This window comes from Thermobia domestica, chromosome 7 (assembly GCF_964235325.1).
Source record: "Thermobia domestica chromosome 7, izTheDome1.hap1.1, whole genome shotgun sequence".
NCBI classification, from domain to species: Eukaryota; Metazoa; Arthropoda; class Insecta; order Zygentoma; family Lepismatidae; genus Thermobia; species Thermobia domestica.
The window spans coordinates 71,904,156-71,920,464 of NC_137460.1; the positions used below are offsets into that span (position 1 = coordinate 71,904,156).

Consider the following 16,309-nt stretch of genomic DNA (forward strand, 5'->3'; position numbering starts at 1 on the left):
AATTATGCCTGTTGTGCTGTGTGGTTGTGAAACATGGTCGCTTGCTTTGACGAAAGAACGTGGACTAAAAGGATTTGAAAATAAAATCATGAGATAAGTAATGGTACCCAAGAGGGACGGAAATGGGGAATTGTGGAAACTGCATAACGAGGAAATGCATAATTTATATCGTTACCTAACCTTGTTAGAAGTATTAGATCTAGGAGGCTCAGGTGATCATGTTATGTAGCCAGAATTGAAGAAAATATAAAAAAAAATCAAAATTTTAAATACGAACGTATACGTCGGAAAAACGACCATTATGAAAGTCGAGGCACAGTTGGGAGGACGATATTAAGGTGAGTCTCACAGAAATAGGAATACGAAGTAGAGACAGCCCATTTGGCTGTGGACAGATGTCAATGGACAGGTTTTGGGAATGAGGCATTCGGGTTTCATAGTCGGGAACATTGAGTTAGTTAGTTAGTTAATTAATTTTTAATCATCATTATTATCATCATCATCATCATAGGTGTTCTGCCATTATTGGCAGCTCACTTATTGCAACTGACAAGGGAAGAGAGGGAGATTATATATCGAAGTGGAAGATGCTTTACACACCAATCAAAATCACTAATGACGCCTATTACGAAACTGTAATAAAAAAAATTCCGAATATAAATTCTGTGCAAGTTATATGAATATACAGGGTGTCCAGAAAGTCCGTTTCCGCCCTCTAGAAATCACAAACGGTAAGACAGATGCCAAAACAGGAAAACACGTGTTTGATCATTTTAAAAGTACAACGTATCAAAACAAAAGTTGTTGTCCCAGGGCCACCCGCAGGGTCCCAGGTGGGGTCCAACTCAAAACTTGCAAATAGTGACGGGATCAAGTAGCATATCGTTGGAAAGCTGTTGGGAAATTAACGAAGACGAAAAAAGTCTCGACTCTAAAATTACCATGTGCAAAATGGTGGCCGGTCAAAGTGTCCGCAAAAATGTCATTGTAAAGTCTATGGCCACTCTCATAAATCTGAAATGGTGCGACAGATGTCAAAACGGGAAAACATGTGAGTCATCATTTCGAATTAGAATGACAGAAAGTAAAAATATTTATCCTAGGGTCCTCCGCAGGGTCCCAGACGGAGCATCTTCCACTTCGATATATAATCTCCCTCTCTTCCTTTGTGAGAAACTTTCATACTCCACTGTCTTCTGCTAACCTCTACGTCTTCACGTTGATTTCTCTGTTTTGATATCGTCCATTAATTGTAATGTCCATCACCCTCTCCCTCTTTTTCCTACCACCATACCCTCTAGCATGTCCCTCATAATACAGCTCCTTCTAAGCCAATGTTCCAAGCAGTTTCTCTTCCTATTAATTAATTCTTCAGAAATAGTTTGATGTGGACTGAAGTTATCAAGAATAGGCTTAATCTACAAACTTATATCGCTATTGAAACCAGAATTGGAGATTAACCAGACTTGGTTTTAGTATGGGGTACCCATAAATAGTAAGTCCATTACAGTCTAACAGTAAGAAACGAAAACTCACTATTTTTTCTTTTTCTTTTTTTACAACAGAATTGTTGAACATGTCTTAGGGCCGTCCACATATTACGTAACGGTATTTTTACCCCTCCATCTCCCTTGTTACACTTCGTAACGTAAGGTCAAACCCCTCCCCCTTTGTTACGTATCACTTTTTGCTTTTTCACAAATTTTGTTTTTTGGGGGTTATTGTAAAAAAATATATTTTTAATGGTAGAACTTCTTATTACAAAATGCTTGTATTCCAAATACATTTGCAGTGTTTTTTCGCCAGCAAATCAAAATATTAGAAAATGGTAGAACTTTATTTTAACTCCATAATGTTGTTTAATCAACAGTCTTAATTCTTCGAAATTGCATAGTGTCGTTCCCAGGGAGATCGCACCCATCTTTTTACGTATCAATGACTGGCAAGGAGAAAATACTGCCGAAAGTTGCAGGTGAAACAGGATGTAAACAACTGGCACATCGACCTCTTTTTACCGTGATCCAGGATGCTTCGTGTATTTGCAGTTTGCCAGTGTTGACGATGCAAAGAAGTTCTCTTCTTTGTCGACCACATATTTGAAGTGGCTTCACACGTGCAGGGGCAGGGACATCTCCTTTGTGAACAAGCTTTTGAGCACCTCCTTTGGACTTTGGATTTCAGTTTAGCCTTTTCAAATTATTCTTGTCCTAAATACATGCCAGAATGCGAATAAACTCGATTTCTCCAGAAATATTTAAATCAAAAAATAATAAAAAAAATCAATGCATGATGAATATCCTACGAATTAGGTTTTTAATACCTTATTTTGTTCTGCAAATCGTGAATCTTCCCGTCGCGGAAAATATTATTTCACGAGAAACAGTTCCTTATGTTCTTCACATGCGAAATCCCGCGAATTTAGAATAATATAGTGGGTAATGATTCAAGTCAAAAGTTTTAAATAATATTCTCAGAAATAGCGATACGAGTGGGAACGCAGGGACATTTTCAAGTGGTGATTGCTATTACTAACAACTAACTCCAGGAAAGCGTGTACCGTAAATGTAATGCTGCGATAGCTACCAAACGAATTTTTATTGTATTGTAATACACGCAGGGTTCGTCACCAGTCTAGTAGCGTCTAGTAGTGTCTTCGAATCCTTTCTGCATGATTCAATTTATATAGGCTATATGTTTGTAATTTCCCAAAACAATACAAATATTTATTTATTTAGAAAATAAAAAGAACTAAATAAAACTAGTTGTTTAAATTATTGCATATAAAGCTGAGAATAAAAATAAAAATTACAACGAAAAATGCGTTACGTAACGAAGACGTGAACCCCCTCCTCCCCCTTTTTCAGACTTCGTAACCCAATACCGGATCCCTCTGCCCCCTTTACCTCGTTACGTAATATGCGGACGACCCCTTAACCAAGGCAGTACCTGATTGAAGAGAATATTGCAGGAAAGTTTCTCCCTCCTTCTTCGTACTGACACGTGATATGTGTCTGAGGAGTTATTTTCTATACAACTGATATTTTTTTTAAGTCACGTATATTAAATTCTTACATTAAAATATCCACCAGAATCACTGAGAGTTGCTTTTCACCTTTAACAGTGTATAAAGAACGTCCTTCATTGAATATTTAATTTCCTCAGATTTCACACCAAGCGTAAAGGCAAAAAATTGACAAAGAAAATGATTTAAAGTTGTTTTCTTTTCGTTTCTGAATAGTGACGTCAAATCTCACCTCCGTAAATACTTAACGAAAATGTCACATATATTCTCTCTTTGTAGAGACAGACATTCTAAGAAGTAATGGATTTAAGGAGAAAGGAAGTTTGGTGATTGTTAAACAAGGGTTAAATTCGTGATTTCAAGGAATGTACACTCATGTCCAAAATGATTGTCGCATATCTATAACTGTCTTCTTGTAAGAATATGATTTGATAATGATTTTGCAGGGTACCTTTAATACTGATACTAAGTGTATAATCGGGAAATGTATATTTGTGGTAAATTTCACAAGAAAAGAATTATAAATACGAAAATTAGAATGAGTAAAAGAAAATGATGTTAAATGGAAAAAAGTTTTATTTTCGTTTTATTGTTCTTATTACTGCTCTTTTGAAATGAAATTTTCCACATACATGTCTTTGCCGATTATACACATACTAACATTATAAGAAATACCGGGCGAATTCGCTATCAAATTATATTCCTACAACAACATAAGACATGCGACAATAATTTTGGACATGAGCGTACATGTTTCATGGCCCTCTCACGTTGAACAACTGTGTATATGTTTTTTTTTCAAATATACGTACGTATGTTAGCTGTTCATCCTGATATTTGTACATACGCCTAAGAAGTCATACTGAACCAAATTTTAAACTTGTAGTTTATATAAGGTTTTCCTTTTGTAATTTTCTTCCTGTTCCCGAAAATAAGGCTAGTTAACAAAAGACTGAAAAAAAAAGACTTTTTTTGGAAACGGCTGTAACGATTTTGAAATGAAATATAATCTCTAGTTTAACGTACCCCACGGTAATGTTCCTTAATTAGGCTGAGGGAGACGGATCAAGTAATGAAAGTGAGAGTTTATGTGAGAATCGGTAGAGCGAGAATGTGTGAGGAAACGGGAAATGCTGAGAAAGGCTATGAGTTTGATGAATATCAGTTAACCTGGATCTTGCTGGGACTGGTTTCTTTCCATAAGTGACAGAAGTTGTAATCAATGATACGTAATACGGAGTATGGAAATCACATGCTATAGAAATTAGCACACGGAGAAAAATGCATAATCCAGTCGGCATGTAAATGCTGTTTTTACCAGGTTGCGCGCGTCACCACATTAAGTAATGTTGTTTCATCAGAAGTACGATCTACACCACCGTCCAGAGAAAGTTTTGTATTGTGGTACCACCATTTCAAATCTAGAATTAACGTCATACCCATTCTGACGGTGGTAACTTAGGTATATAATGTTGTTACTACCTTCCTACGAGTGTCCCCTCTTGGTTCTTTCCAAATCTGTGACTCCCTACCTTACGAGAGTAATAGTTTTTAACACTAAATCAATCATGTGAATAAAATTATCCAATCACAGTGAGTCTAGTTCGACGCCGAACTCCAGACTTGGCATGGTGTTCCCACCTGCTGTACTTTTATACATGAAATTACATTACTTACGGAGCGCACCCGTGTAAATACGATGTATCCACATGGAAATCTTAGTACTTTTTTTCTCAGTGCAGGCTTCTGGATAACGTTTAGGCAAATATTTGTGAACTTTTGGATTCTATTTCATCAGTATTTTACTTTAGATTTGAGTCGCACTGAATTATTATTCTCTCTGTAAATTTGGCTGGAACTTTCTCAGCGTCGATTGAAAAAAAGGCAGAGAACATGGGGAGAGCTTATCTTCGATAGATCCGATATCGTGGAGTCTTTCTTCGAATTAAGTCTTCAAGCACTGTAACTTCTAGACACGTTTCATTCAGAACAGGCTTCCTTAAACTTGTTTTGTAGTTGGTACAAATCCAGTAGTGTGATCACTTCTCTCTTTATCTAAATATGCTATGAAATCATAATTGTTTTCCAGTCAATGAAGGGACACCATAAGTATCTACTCAAGACAACTTGGAGAGACGTAAATCACAGGTTTGCAGAAGTTTGCAGACAGCTGTGAGTATATCCTCGCAGGTCACAATGTCATGTAAAGGATTCAGTATTTTCTCAAAAAAAAAATTATGAAATTTCACATCACAAACTCGAAGAAATATGGTTAATTAGGCTACGCTATCGAAGTATGTACTCTCATCACATACAGTGGGATATGCATAAAGCTTTTATTTTCACTTGATGACTCAGATTGGACAGTAATTGTTATACTCTCAGCAATCATGTTGCAAGACAGTGAGATGAATTGAAGTACCTTTACACTTCAATATTTAGGGATGCGCACGAGACAAGATTTATGGCTGTCTCGACTCGAAAATGTGCTGTAAAAGTGATGTCTCGACTCGAAAAATATATATTTTTCTATTGGAAGAGCCGTGTCTCGACTCGAATTTTGTCAGGAAGATCCTGTCTCGACTCGTCTCGTGCGCATCTCTATCAATATTGTCTTTTCAGATTTTACCAAGGGGGCGAGATATAAAAATTTCACCTTGTCCACCGATTTAGAAGTTTCACCTTTTCATTAGTATATTAATATGAAATTTATATTAAAAAAAAGTAAGTGTTTCTCAAACTCAGGCGGGGGAACAATGCAACCCCTGTCCTCCCGCCCCTGTTACACACCCAAGGCTACAGTACTTCAGCAGCTTTAACTAACGACTTTTTTTGTAAAATCACAAACCGTGAAACAATTTGAATGTTTAACTAATATCCCGAATAATTCCTGGACTGCATTTACCGACCGTTTAGAAGACCTACGGACATGATGCTGTCATCAACGAATGCCTAGTATCAAACCTGGGACCCCTAGCACAAGAGATAAGCGCTCCAATAAGCCTCATAAGATGTTTTGCGTGCAGTATTGTGCTCTAGAAAAATAGACACTAAGCTAAAGCGACAAACGAATGAGGGCCTCAAAATACAGGCGTGGAGAAATATGATAAAAACTCTGAAATCAAACTGAAAACAAATGAGAAAATAATTAGGAATACTAGTCGAGAAAAGAACAGTTTCATATGTAATTAAAAAGAGTAAGATACTTGTTCGGACATCGGCTGGGTATCATGAACACCATGTTAGAAAGTGCGATTGAGGGAAAAAGAGGGAGGTGTACACCATGTCAAGAAGTTAGGCTTGTATAGTGTGATATTTCGCTAATTAATATTGAATACCATTTTATTTTATAGTGATCAACGTTAAAACCGTAAATGGTTCGTTTCTGCCACTCCTGGTTTCAATAAAAGGTTAACAAAGAAGAAAGTATATATTCTTAGAACTCTAAATTGATTCTGAGAAGCGTGGATTGGCATCTCTTATCGGTTTCACTCTACATAGATCAATATTGAAACCGGAAGTCGTAGTAAATTCCTGTAACTTTCATTTTTACAGATGGAAATAAGAAATGTACTCTTGAGGTGCTTAATTGTTTGCAGAGAACCACTTCTCGCTATCTATTACCGTTTGTTGCTCGAAAGTGAGCAACGTGAAAACCGAAAATGATTGATTTATATCACTTCCGGTTTTGACAATCACCCTTATCAACACACTTGATTCCTAGCTTTTGAGTCTCTACATTCTGATCAAAATTGATGGCGATCTATCGTGCATATCTTCAGAGCTTTTAGTCTTCTGAATAGACAGGTTAAATATACAGTATAAAGAAGTTTTTGTAAATCAAGCTATCGCTAATAGAAGTAGTTTGAATACTTACGCTACTAGTAAATTGTTCTCTTCATATGTTAATACTTTTATTATCAACAAAAGAAAACTAACTTGAAAAAGAATTAACCATTTAGCCTTGAATTTAGGAATTTCCTAATTATTTACCAGTCTTCAGGCAAAGAAAAGAAAAAAGACTTTTCATCACATTATTCAGGTAGTTAACTTTCTGTTTTGTTCATCTTTTGTTATGAAGGTAATTAGAATATAGGATATACTCCGAAATAGCCTTCTAAAGATTTCCTTAAATATGTAGTTTGTAACTTATCGCTAACTTTTAATTAGGCCTATAAGCTTTCTACTGCACTTTTCTTTTTTTTAAAAAAAAAAGACTAAAAAAGAAATTATAAAATGAGAAATGAATTTGAATGAAATACGATCTTAAAATATAACAACAGTCCTCCTCCTTCTTTACTTTTTCTGTTCACTCTGGAAATTGAGAATTATATTTTGGGAAATTATACATAATTTTTTTAGAGTATCAAAGATTATGTATAGGAGAAAGAGACGAAGGACTCTAAAATTAATGGATGATATGAAAACAGAAAAATCATATGTGAAGACGAAGAGTTTAGCGAAAGACCGTGGAGCCTGGAAGCTTCTCGGTTGCAGCAAGTAACCTCTCAATAATGGCAGAAATGTCTTGGATGATCAAAAAGATGATGATCATGTTTTATGCAACATCAGAAACATGATAAAAGTTTCCAAAATATTTGTTTTCATCGTTAAGCTTAAGTACTGCTTAGGTAATATGGTTTGCTTAGTGATACCACGTTGTGTTATGCGTTAGAGTGATATCTTAAAGAGCACTACGACATTAGTGATATTAATCATGTTTTATCTAAAAGTGAACTATGGAAGGCATAGTGATTTTAGTTAAAAAAATTGCAACAAGATAAAAATAGTGGAGACACTATATATATTGAGGAAAGTATAATTGAGCGTTATTTGAAGCCCTTTCAAATGCGTCAGGTATGGCTGCTGCTAGTTAGCTGCAAAAAGACCTAAGGCAGACGCATCAGTTCTGCCTTTGATGGTTAGCTTAAAAAAATAAACTAAGACGCAACATTTACAGCCATGTGGAACTCTAAGTCCAATTTGATTTCATTTGATTCATTATGATCTACCTGAGTTGGAGGGATTTTTGTTTTGTAAATTTTGTTTTGTAATAAGAATTAAAAGACAACTTTAAGACGAGCATTAAACTATCGAATTCGAAAAACTTATTATTTTATAGAGCCAGCTTATCACAGCTTATCACACAATATATAGACGTAGACTAGATATGTTCAGAATGAATTTCGAGATATGGCCATCCAATTATAGCAACTGTACCCCACCAGGTTCGCATCCAGATTTTTTGTGCGGCGGGGGGGGGGGCAATATTACAAGCCACTACGTCTGTATAGTATTAAACCGTAATTTCTGTACCGCAAAAAACAATAGTAATTGTAAACTTCTTCTTCCTATATTTTCAAGAAAATAATCGAACTAGGTTAGTTTTATAAGCGAAAGGGTACAGATGAAATGTAAGATCAAATTTTCATGCTACATCGATTATTTCCCTGTTATACAAGTATAGTCTCATTAAGAAAATGCACATATGTATATTGAGTTAGGAAGTACCTGTGAACCCCCAGTTTCACACCCCTCGTTTCGCCCTACTCTTTTCTTCCCTTGTAGGGCAAGTATCAAAACGTTGTGAAACGCATATTTAATTATTTTAAATGACAGGTGTAAATACCTAATTCGAGCATTTTGACATCTCAAACCGTTCCGGAGACATGATAAACATTGATAAAGTTCGCAACACTGTTGAAAATGGCGTATTTTACGGAAAATATTTAAAATGATTGTTGTTTTCTTTCTCTTTTATAGCATTATATCAATGTCTTTTAGTAGTTGTATTACAAGTTGTCACAATTACATGATTTAAGCAGTGTTGCAAACTTCAGCAATGTGTATCATATTTCCAGCATGGTTTGAGATATCGAAGTGCTGTTAATGACAATATAGTTTGTATATCCATTGGAAACCACACATGTAACTAGATATTATGCTTATCTAAGCATTTCTCGAAATAAAGCCTTTAAAAAAATTCAAATTTTCAAGCCCTGGTAACTTCGTTCCTATTCATTCGAAAAACGTCATACCATGAACATGGTATGCAACGCTAAGGTACTTTTGATATGCATTATTTTGTCCATCTCTGTTATGCTGTACGTGTGATAGAGGCTTTCAAACTTTGGATCTTTGTGATACTATAATATCCTTACTTTGCAACACTGAATAACAAAAGTGGTATTTTAAGTTTTCGTTTGACATGTTGATTGGAAATATGTAATCACCTGGGTAGAGCCATTTGAAAAAAAATATTGGGTTGGCAACACTGTTGGTGTTTCTGTTTAATACATGCAAAGCTGTCTCCCTTCTTATAGTTGCTTCGCGCAGTTTCCCTCTTTTCTCTCTTTTGGTTTCTCTGTTATAGGGGATGATCAAGATAAATTGTTCACCCTGTATATTACACCTGTTATAAGTGAAATGATCAGCTGTGTTTATATACCACAATCATTTTCTAAAGGGTTAAATGGAAAGTATACATAAATTTACGAAATTTCATATCTTTACCCTTCAGAGATTGGGAGATATGGACATTTTACTATAATAATTGCCACCGCAACTCACCCCTTTCCCATTGAATTTTTAAAAAATCCTTCGTTAGTGGGTACCTTACGTTATAAATCTTATGCTTCTCGTATCCCTAACATATTTTTAATTTTAAAGGATCTCAAGATACGACCATCTTATAGTAATTGTAACCCCCACATTTTTATCTTCACGCCATTTTCATCTCGTCTAGCTCAAATATCAATAAACGGTGAAACACAGGTCTAATTATTTTAAATTATAAGTCAATACACCACATTTCATGTCTCTAACATTCAGAGATACCGAGATATGGACATTTGAAGATAATAAACTCCACGCTTCTTTTCCTCTCTTCCCCGTCGAATTTCCAAAAATCTTTCCTTAGTGGGACTTCACATCACAAATTCTATGTCCTGTCTAAATTTCAAGTTTCTAGCTTAAACAGTTTGACCTAGTCGTTGATCAATTTGTCAGTCAGTCACAACTTATGTTATATATATATCTGTTCTGTTTTATATATAATCTGTTTTATCAGCGTGACACACAGAGGTTTGCTGTTTCCTTGTTTATAATGTGATATCCACTTCAATTTCTGTGAAGAGAAGTAATTCAACATTTTACATTGTACTTTCGCTTGATTCCATGTCTAAGATCACCTTTCCTGAATACAGATTGTAAATCTATGGATGATATGGATATATTTTGGCAAAGTTGGCACCTCTGCAACCTTCGACCAGAGCTGCCAACAGCAGACGTAGCTAGAATTTCTCTCACTTTCTGCCCTCGAAGGCTGAGTTGAAGCGTTCGCTCTATGTCCAGTTCATACATAATTGGAAGTGATGGATGTTTACTCATGACATGATATGCGATGGACTCAACTACTTTTCTGCTACAGAGGAACGCAAATGCCTTATTCATAAAAGAAGATTGAATATGGCCTCTTTCCTCGATTTCCTCCCCCTCTAACCCTCAACTAACTTCTCTCATTTTCTTCCTTAGGCAAAAAGTGCCGATGTTGCCACATTAAAAAAAAGCATATGTTTACCAAACATGATACGTAGGTAAGAACAACTGCAAATATTTGGAGTCGAACAAAATTGAGAAAATACCGTTAAATAGGACGTGATACGTATAGTAAAAGTATAAAGATGAACGTACAAGTATTCAATTCGATAGTTTCAGCAAAATGGTTTCAAACTAATTCAAGATATAATCATTCTATTACAGGAGTTTTTGAAAGTATGTTTCCCTAGCGTGGTTTGAAATGTAATTGATTCATTCATTGATTTGTCTTCCATGTGAAAATTATTTGCAAGCTGAGATGTCTCAATTAACCTAGTACACCAAAATACGGGGTAAAAATCAATTTACCAAATGTATTTGCATTTCTATCAACCTTTGTATTACCAACTCACGAAGTCATCATGATAAATATATTATTATTGCATGGCGCGGGAGACCCGAGTTCTCTTCCTGGTGGGAGCTCATGCGGTTCAGATTCTACGTTAAGGTATAGTTCCATGTCTCATATAGTTTCGGTGTTGAACAGTACCCATACCCACAAATTTTCATTACAGCGTGCAGAGTTGATTTCAAAAAAATTCATCTGGAGATCAATTTTCAATACACGGCGGGGGTAGGAACAAAGAATATCGTAATCTACATTGAGATATGGTCCCGGCAAAGAATTTCATAGTTCCGAGGGAGGAGGAGTTAAATTATTTTTATATGTATGGAAGACACGTATCTTGTTCCCCTTTAAAACGAGATTTTTCAAATCACTGAAACAGGGGTACTTATTACTGTATATACCAAGCTTTATCTTCCTAAGGTGACAGGATGATGGGATACTCAATGTTTCAAAAAATTTTGACCCTTCCCCGCTTCTCCTTTCGGATACGCATCTTAAAGTAACACGATAAAACTTAAGTTATGGTATGGTCCAGTAGCATATTAGAAATCATTAAAATCGTTGCAGTAATCAACAAGGAGTTTACAAACAAACTGGGGATTAAAAAAAAAATGCTAGGCCACACGTACTATTATTTTACATGAATGTATGTGCCAAGTTTCATCTTTCTGAGTTGACAGGACTGTGAGATACTCTATCTTTTGCATAAAATTTGAACTCCGAGACGTCCCTATGATATACCTTTTAGGAAAGCAACATGCTACGTAAAAACTCAACTTAGGCTATGGTCTATTCGTGTATAAAACCAATCAAAATTGATCAAATGGGTTAAAGTTGTTACATTAATTATATATGTATTTAAAATTCTCCTCTCGCCCCTTAAAACAGGAACTTTCAGAAACGCTGAGTCACGGGTCCTGTTATATTAATGAAAAATTTATATACCAAATTTCATCTTTCTAAATTTAGAGAATTGTGAGATATTCAACTTACGCATAAAACTTGACACTCCTTTCGCTAGTCCTTAGGAAACGCATTGTAATCAAAGTAACATGGTAACCTAGGTTATGCGATGATCCTGTCATGCACCAAGAAAAATCAAAATAGGTTCAACGGTCTACGAGGAGTTAGTGGATTAATATATTTTTTATTCATTTTTATGTATATGAAAGAAGGAATATACCCTCTTTCCCCTTTCAAAACAAGAATTTTCAGAAACGCTGGGTCACGAGTCCTATTATATTAATGAAGAATGTGTATACCAAGTTTCATCTTTCTAAGCTGAAAGGATCGTGAGATATTCAATTTTTCGTATCAAGTTTGAACTCCTTACTTCCCAAACAGTATGCAGAATTTAATCAAAGTAACATAATAAAAATATAATCTAGACAAGGGTCAAGTTAGGTGTCAAAAATAGTCGAAATTTGTTCAGCGGTCTTGGTGAAGTTGAAAAACGATGTTTCCGAGATGAGACGTATCGGCTCAATCGATTTTTTGAGGGAGCTGCGGTATAGATTCTGCTCTTCCCCCTCTCTCTCTAAAATCATATGCGCCGGCACAACCCAACTCTGAAACATGGTTATTTAGATAGACACCGTACTAGTTCCGCCAATGTGTCTTTAACCACTATTGATATCTCTCTCAGTTTTCGAGCTAGGCAGCCCCAAAGTTACAATTTTCTCGATTTCGGCATCTCGTAACTTTGAAACAAAGCGTTTCTCGCCATATATTAATATGGACTTTATTTTTATTGTTTAGGTGTGAGGATTTCACCATGGATTTTGGCTACATAATAAATGAACACCCTGTATATATACACAAACCACATTTTATATCTCTATATTTATCTATCTATCTATCTATATGAGTCAGAATCCCCATTACAGTGTGAGCACATGTTAGAACCGACACGTGCTATTGTTTATAAGCAGCAGACGATACACAAAAACAGGAAGACACGAAGAATAACACGATGGGAACCGAAGGTGAACGAGCCACCTTGAAGAAGGCTATAAAAGTGGAACCAAAGAAGACGGAGGAATCAGTTGACCACTGATCGCTAATCCATAACAGCTCTGGAGGTCGCATTGGACGAAGGGGCTCTATCTTTACTAAAATCCCTGGAGGCTGCCTCGAAGCAAACGGGATTCCTCAACACAAACCATACCTCGCGAGGCTGCCATGAACCGAGGATGTTACCTAACGACCATAACCTGAAGTCGCTACAAGACACACCGGTGACTGCCATAAGCGAAGAGGTTCCCGTATAAAATTACTTCCTTCACCTCTGGTCATAAGAAAGAAACATTAACTTTGTAGACACAAAGACTATTTAAATAAATAGGTAAAGGGCTAGAATCTCGGACTGTCATTGTCTCTACCCACACAAATTATTGCAACATATATCTATGGATTCATCATCTCAAGATTAGATCGTATCTTAGTCTTTTTCCTTTACTCAGATCGGAAGAGGTAGAAATCTTCCACTTCCGGTTTAAACGTCGACTTTGAAAATCTACTGTTGTTCAATAAGGTGAATTGAACTCCACTTATTATTACTAGGAAGTATCAATAACAATTAAAATATAATTTAAAACGAGCGAGCATGCAAACAAGCAAAACATGTACAAACTTTCATATTGCATTCCACAACATTTAAGAATAACTAAACATACATGCAGATAAATTTCTCAAGCCAATCACAGCGTATAATTATATATGTACTTGTATATACATACATGAAGAATTTACCATGCACTTTGCACTACGAGTGATCCTCCGAGGATGTCTGATTAATAAAAGTAGCGGCAGTTGCATGTAGTTATAATAGTTAGTAGATTTGTGGTTAAGTTAGGTGACTGCTTTTTGAGAGCTGTGGGCAGGGATAGAAGACAACAATCCATCTACTTACACATGATTACACGCACAGTTAAGGCACAACGTCTAGGGAACTTCCAGTCATAGCTCTACCTGACGCCTTGATTATAGATGCAGCAACGATTATTATCTCCAAAACGGGTAAAGGACTTCCTTTCCTTGAGTTTGTTGTTACTTCCCTAAATACTTTTTTGATGTTTATTTTTGATTATTTGATTATAAAAAGGCCACCAGCCGGACGGGATGGCTTCAGCATAGAACATACACTCATGAATAAGAAGAATATATATATATATATAGAGGCACTGCAACAATATGTAATGAATCTCTTCTTTAGGAATTCTAATATGTTGTTTCACTTTTTGGACCCAGAAATTGTCTGGTATAAACCTGATGACCTTCCACCTGGAAGGAATTGAGTTCAGGAGAGCATAAAAGTTGTTTTTATCAGTGACACCATTTTATCTGCAAACTTTAGTGATAACGTAGCTATAATTTATTGGAGGTAGATAACATTTTTACGTTTTCAAGTTGGCATGGTTACTTACATTTTCATAAACATATTTTTTTACACTGAATATATATCACCAAACTTTCCACAACACATACGGTATGTACTATAGTTTCTTCCCAAACAACTGCTCTTCAGTGTTCCTTAAACGTCAAAAAGGATGATACATCTCTGGTACTGCATCATAAAAAGTAATTGGGGTGTTGCTCCAGCAGCAATAGCAAAGATGTAATTTCCTGGTAGTATATCTCGGTTAACTCTTGTCAATCACCTAGAAAAAGTACGAATTAGCAGATGAAAAGTAATGTACTATTTTCACACACAAAGATAAAAGTCAGTTTCTAAAAATATTAACGTAATAAGTAGTGTACGACGGAGATGTTCTAGGAATTGAAACAGAATACAAAATATAATATTTTACTTACTGACAGGATTGCTTTTTTTGTTCAGTCGAGCATTCCAACATTGTTTAAAGTTTTATGTCTGCAGCATCTTTGGTTTTCAAAACCGGTGACGATACCAGTTTTCCTTGAAGGGGTAAAACTGAGGGGCAGATCATTTTATGGAGGAGAGATGCTATATTTTTCTATCAAGAAGGATAGTTTTGTATTACTTAATCCAGTGGTTCTCAACTGATGTGCAGCGACACACTGGTGTATCACGCAGTCCCCTAAGGTGTGTGGCGAAATTTTAGAATTTAAAAATCATTAAATATTTAATAATAATTAGTAAAAACCGAGACAGACTGTAGCAGTCAACACCCCCAGCAGTAGCAATAATGCTCAGTGCTTTATAGAGTCATTGTAAATACTAATAGGTTTCACTATTATAATATATATTAATAATAATAATAATAATAATAATAATAATAGTAAGAAAATATTAAACAATTGTTTTGCGAGGTCTCGGATGTTCAGTAAAGTATGTCTTCAGTCAAAAAGGTTGAGAGCCACTGGCTTAACCTGCATTTGCAATACAATACATTGTGTATATCCAGAAGAGCAACCGTAACCATCAGAAATCCCTGCCCCTTGGTCTCCTCTGATCATAATTGTTAAGAACATTCAGAAGTCAGGAGAATAAAATCATTACTATTCCAATTCATTTCAAATTATTTCCCATATTAATAAATGGACTAAAACACAAAGTAGATATGCAGTACCGTTAAGCGTTATAACGAATAGTGTTCATCGCTTTATTCAGTTCCACACATACGTACAGCTTGCATTCCATCATTATAAAGATAACCAAGAAAGTTCTGTCGCTTTTTCACTCACCACCTTCCAACATCGATATGTCACCTAAGACATACCTGGTAGATCAAAAATAATCCCCACCAGCATCGACGACCTTCCGGCAACGTTCTGGAAAGCCATGGATTCCGTGAAGCGAAGAAGATATCAAGTGCATTTTGCACCTTTACTAGGGATTTGAACTGGCGTGCTATAAGGTGATTGTTGAAGGAATGGAACAGGTGATAATCGGACGGTGCAAATGCAATAGTGTTTCCCATCCAAGGCGTAGAATGGTGTCCTGGGTCATTCTACCTACGAGGGGTTTAGCGTTGTCCTGTAACAGGAGGACTCCTTTGCGATTCAGAAGTGTTGGCTCCAGAGTTTTGAGTTTTCCTTAAACACGGCTCAACTGATGACAGTACACAGTTGCATTGATGCTCTAACCAGCTGGTAGCGGTTCCAGATGCACAATGCCGCGAACAGTCCACCAAATACACAGGAGGACCTTCTGGTGCAGTGCTCATTTCGGCTGTTTTGGAACCGTTTCATGGGATGCTAACCAATGATGATGGCGCCGTGGAGCTCCGTACAGGACCCACTTCTCATTATATGTCATTACCCTTTCCAGATATGGCTCCTTCCTCAGAGGAGACAGCAAAAAATCACAGGTGTCTGCTTGCGTTGCCTTCTGGCCCGGAGTAAATCATGTGGGACCCATC

The 16,309-nt window shown here is 36.2% G+C and overlaps 1 protein-coding gene across 4 annotated transcripts in view; it reads right to left on the reverse strand.

Annotated features, from left to right (window-relative positions):
- The window catches only part of SLO2 (slowpoke 2), a 664,715-nt gene extending 650,610 nt beyond the window's left edge, over window positions 1–14,105 (reverse strand). For 2 of the 4 annotated variants that reach the window (XM_081764841.1, XM_081764839.1), the window contains exon 1: window positions 13,879–14,102. The gene's annotated coding sequence lies outside the window, so the exon portion shown is untranslated. Of the gene's footprint in view, window positions 1–13,878 lie in introns of all 4 variants that reach the window. The other 2 variants (XM_081764837.1, XM_081764838.1) reach the window with 2 other exon arrangements.
- Window positions 14,106–16,309: the final 2,204 nt, after the last annotated feature.